We start from the raw sequence: 6,122 nt of genomic DNA on the forward strand, positions 1-6,122 counted from the left end.
AAAAAATATTGAGTTGCATTTCAAATAAAAAGGTAAAGATATTTAAACATATTCTAATTAAAATATGTACAATTTAATATATTTTTTACGAAATGATTCAAATAAAAAAAAATCACGCATGAAAGAAATCATGATTTCTGTTAACTGGGCGGGTCATTGTTTATATGATATCGCACACGAAAGAAAAAATTATGTTTTTACAATTTTCTAATTAACTCTATATACTTAATTTTTTATATGATATCGCACATTCGTCAAAAAATAGATAGTTTAAGATGCAAAAAAATATTTATTTAGTGAACATAATATGATCAAATATTACAAATAGATCATTTAATAAATTAAATAATTAAAAACCGAAAATTCATAACCGCGCTGGCGCGCGGATCATGGTCTAGTAGATGTTAATTTGAATAACTTCCTTGATAAAAAGAAGAAGTTAAGAAAAATGGTTAAAGACAAAGAGACAGAGCGTTACATTCCGAGAAGAAAACACGCCAAGTTCTTGATGGTATTGTCAAAGACCAAAATAGTTCAATCATGAAGCAAACATTTATTATTACAGTTGGGTTAATCTTTAGTACTTTTCAATAGTTAATTAAATAAAATTATTTAATTATTTCATGTGACATATTTTTGTAGCGCAGAGTGCACACCACATGGGACAAGCAATGAAGCTGTAAGGATTTCCAGTACCCCTTGCATTATTTTCCGTTTACAAAGCACATGCCTTTTTCTCAGTATACTATATATTAATACTTTTGAAAAAAATTATACTACTAAATAAAATCGTATATAATCAAAATTCGTTCTTGTGAATATTGGAAGTGTTCTCTTGGTCTGGTTTGTCCATATCTTCACAATTTTTGTTTCTTTTAAGTTATCATATATTAACTAAAACCTGCTCAATCTTACAAAATTGGAATTTATTCTAAAATAGTTTACTTATCGTGTTTTTAATATAAAAATCATGAAATTATTTTGATTTTTTGCAAAAAAATAAATATATTAAAATAGATCAAATAAAGAAAAGCAGTTTCACAATTTGTTTCTAAGGTTTAACCATAAAGACCATTAGCACTTAATTTTTAGGGAGAATTTGCGAAATAGCTATGTTTGGAGAAGAAATTAAATGCATGTTATTGATTTTGATATAATTAAGTAACTAACAATTATGCATCAAATGAGCTGGTTTTAACCTTTGGTTGTACAAGTAGCAGGTGAAGGATAGGAGGTTAGATGATGTAGACAAATAGAGGCATGACTAATATTTAGTTTACATCTGAGAGAATATAAAAAACCACGAGTGTTCTATTCCACTTCGCCGAAATAATACATATCTCTAACCTCACTCATATACTCTAATACTAAACATTACCCCAACTCCCACCCCTATATACCAAACATTATCCCATCCCCACCCCAATCTTTAATGCTAAACCCTAAATCCTAATTAATAAAACCTAAATTCAAATACAAACCCTAAATCCAAATATAAGTCATAAACCTAAATAGAATGGAACACAATAAATATCATGGTATATATTGGTGAAACTATGAAATGTCTATGATTTCATGGAAGAAGTTGATGCTGACCCCAACCATACCCCTTCACCTTCTAAATGCTAAACCCTAAACCATATTCACTAAATCCTACACCCTAATCACTAATCCCTAAACCAAAAATATAAACCATAAACCTAAATAGAAATGAACAAAATAAATATCATGGTATATATTGGTGAAATTTGGAAATATCTATGATTTCATGGAAGAAATTAAAGTTAATGCTGACCCCAGCCATACCCCCTCACCTTTTAAATACTAAACCCTAAACTATATTCACTAAACCCTAAACCCAAATATAAACTCTAAACCCAAATAGAATGGAACAAAATAAATAGCATGGTATATATTGGTGAAATAATGAAATGTCTATGATTTCATGGAAGAAATTAATGCTGACCCCAACCATATCCCCTCACCTTCTAAATTATAAACCCTAAACTATATTCACTAAACCCTAAACCCAAATATAAACCATAAACCCAAATATCAAAGTCTAAAAAATTACATATATTATGTAAAATTAAATTAAATTATGTAATATTAAACTACACAATCTAGATCATAGTATGATATTTACTTGTTCAAAAACTATATTTCAAAACAAAATAAAAAAACTCTTTAGTAATCATCAAATGGGATGGAACATGATAAAATAGAAGAGTAGCAGAATATATCGCATTTCATACCAGGAATAGAACAAACAAAATTCATATTGTTTTACATTTCTATTCCATATGCGAATAGAATAGAACAAAATAAACAGATTCTGTTCATCTTCTCCGATCAACTTAGGTCATCCACGGCGACAAAATATAAGTGTATCTCGCGACGTCAGTGGAGATAATACATATAAACGCATCAGAAAGACGGATTTTGTTGTTGATACAGTAAATAGAAGAGAAGAACATACGGTGGTGACGCGATGATGGTGCCGTTTGTATAAATGGAGGTGATCGCCACTACACAAGTCTTTTCGGCAAGGGTCAGCGCAAATTGGGATGTGAATGTGAATCGGCGAGGGATTGTAATCAGAGAAAACGCGGTGGAGACAATCTGGAGTGAAACTATTCAAAGGGGTGTGAATCTGGGAGGGACACGACATATTTTTGCAAAATAGTAATTATTAATTTCATTTTTTTTCCTAGCAGGTTTCTCCGGTTTCAAGCAGGGGCAATACAACAATATTATATAAAAGGCAAGTGAAACAGTGAAAAGTTAGGGTAATTGGCTACTCAATCGATTATGCTTTTTTTTAGCTTCATCTCACATAATTTCCCTAAGTTTTATATATTAGTTTTTACTACAGATAGAAGATTTTGGTATCGTAATATTTGATTTTATTGGTAACTTTTAATGTTATAAACCCGAACATATGGTTTTCAAAAGAGGTGAGTTGATATGTTGATCTGACATAGTAAAAATGTATTGCTATGATTTTCTAATAAATATGGTGTATATGAATCAATAAATTTTTTAGTAATCATGTAAAATGGTAAGGACGATATGCTAAACATTATTGGTAGTGAGAAATATAAAGGCGATTAAGAAGACAATAACATAATTTGAAACAATAAAAGATTTTGTTTGAATACTTAAGTTGTAGCTAAATTAAATTATAAAGTATAGTTTGGTTTTTGTTCAAATAATTTGATTCTCAAATTTGAATAAAATAAATTGATCTAATGTTCATAGGGAAGTATATATTATATATTACCTAAATAAAGTACATTAATAAAATAACAGTAGTTGACGTTAAAAATAAATAAATAAATAAAATAACAGTAGTCGATGACAAAAAAAATAACAGTAATCTTTGGAGAATGTTTTGAATGCACCTTTAAATATATTGGAAGAGAAACTTTTAAAGATAAATTGATGTGCAATTTACCAGTTGTTAAAATTCTCATTGCATAAAGATTTTTCAGCAAAAACAAATAACTTTACATAAAAGTAGTTTACAAAAAAAAAACTTTACATAAAAGAGACAGAGATGTTTACCATGGATGAAGAGAAATATTTTTTTTTTGTCATCGATGAAGAGATATACAAACATATCGAATATCATTATCTCAGTAAATTTTGAACAATTTACAGAATATTGAAGGTAAAACAGAAAAAAAACTTGTGAAATGATCAATGTATATATCATTCATATGATTATTTTTCAATATCTATTGATATTGTATGTTTTGGTAATACAATATCTATTGTATGTATTGTACGTGCATTACCAAACTCAAGCTTTGCTTCGGAGAATGTACTTTCACATATTGATATCGTTTTAGGCTGCTTGATTAGGCGATACCTAGATACTAAACTCTCAAACTTGAGGTGTTTACTAGTTTTAAATTATAAAAATAATTATATTATGTTATAAAATTTGGAGAAATGATCTTAAATAGTAGCCCACACACATGTTTTTATTCCCAAATAAGCTCACAAGGATTAAAGTGACAAATTTAGTCTTATTAAATGGGTAAATGACAATTAAATCTATTTTCTACTGATATATAAGATAGTTATCTAAACAAAAAATTCAAAATTTATGTTTTGAGAAATGATTTTCAAAAACATTAGGAAGACATTCCTAAATATGTATGATATGTTTCTTGAATTTGAGTTATATGTATATTTAAGAAAATATTACTGAATTTGTGTAATATTTTCCTAAAATTCAAGAAGAAATTGATAAATAGGTATACTATCTTCAAAAAATTTAGGAAAATACCTTCAAATATGTATGAATACCTTACTGAATTTAAATTATATTTAAATTTACTAAGATATTCTTGAATGTATAGAACATCTTTCTAAAATTTTAGAAGACGTTCCAAAATGTGTATGATATCTTCATGAATTTGATATATATATATTCAGAAAAACATTGTTGAATATATAACATCTTTTTAAAATTTACGAAAATATTTCTAAATATTTATAATATTGTTATAAAATTTAGAAACATTCATAAATATTGTATAAATGAATATCATAGTTTGTAAATATCTACTTTAGAAACAAATTCTAATATTTTGAAAGATGTTTTCACATTTAAAAAGACCTTTCTAAATATAAATGCAAATTACATTCAAGAAGCTTATTAAATGTTTACGAAGGCATTCCTGAATTTGGAAAACTTTTTAAAATACATTGATTTTACTATTTGATTTTAAAAAATATTTGTTTATTTTTCTATATTTAAGAAATAATTTATTTATTTATTAATAATGATATAATTGTCTTTTCACCCCATTAATGAAAGCTAATTTAGAATTTTTTCTTTTGGAGCTATTCAGTGAACAAAAACTAAAAATGGACTAATATGGAGAAGTACCCTAAACCTTATTATAAATTTAATTATTTTAGCCATAATATTTCATATATTATTCTATATATTTAGCATATTGTTTTATCTTATAAACACTTAGACATGTTAATACTAATCTAAAAAATTGATTAAGCTTTTTAGACATTAGATATTGAGTCACTTTCACTTAACACCCATTATTGAATTCTGATTTAAAGATAAATATTACAAACCCAAAATTGTGATAACATTGATAATTTTTTTTAATAAAAAAAAACCATTTTTGGTAGCCAACATGTTATTTGTTATGTTATTTTTGAAAGAATTAACTTATCAAAAGTACTCAAAACCCCGTTAAAGATTTACAATTAACATCAAAGTAGAGTTAAAGGAAAACACTTAAAGAAGGAGTTCACAAAAAGAAATACAACACAGATCATTACTTGGCGTGATTTTGATATTTCAAAAAAAAAATATAAATAGTTTGTATAGTTAATCATGTTGTCATTTTAGTTAACACTACAGCCATTGCCCCCGCGGAGTTGCGGACAGAATTTTTGTTTCATCTCAATATTTGCTAGGGTTAATGTGGTTGTGAATTTTGCGTTTTGAGTTGTTTTTCGAGTTTTTTTTATTGTTATAGGGCTAGAGTTGTGATGATGAACTGTGTATGCATTGTTCTCCACTTATGAAAGACTAAACTGTGTTAGTAATGTGATTGATATAGTTCGTGTTTTGTTTGTTGAGTCACAGAGACTTATTGTTTGTTTGTCTTTTTAATTTGTTTCTTGTACTGTTGAGAGTACATAAATTATATTAAAGTTGTTGAGAGTCCCTTTTGTTTCTGGATATTTTTTTCTCCAGTTTAGTTGTGTAAGTTGTGTGTATTAAGTAATAATTTTTATGATCCTTATTATGTTTGTTATATGTTTTTATTTTATTTTTAAACTTGTTGCTCTTACCGGACCTTTAAAACAAATACATGAAGACTTGTAGAAATAACTATAAAATGAGTGACAGTTCTGAGTATTTGGACTTTAATGAGTATTTGGACTTTAATGAGTTTTAAACGAATTTATATTTTCTCGTAAGAAGACAATAGCATTGGCCTGTTGACATTGGATATGTAAGCTATTTTTATAAGACAAGAGGAGTGAGCAGGTGGACCTGTTGTTGTCGCCTTTGTATCTGTCGGGATTGTCTCTTGTATCTTCTGTTGTGGTTGTGTTTGTTTATCTTTTATTTG

Source organism: Brassica oleracea, chromosome C4 (genome assembly GCF_000695525.1).
Source record: "Brassica oleracea var. oleracea cultivar TO1000 chromosome C4, BOL, whole genome shotgun sequence".
NCBI lineage: Eukaryota > Viridiplantae > Streptophyta > Magnoliopsida > Brassicales > Brassicaceae > Brassica > Brassica oleracea.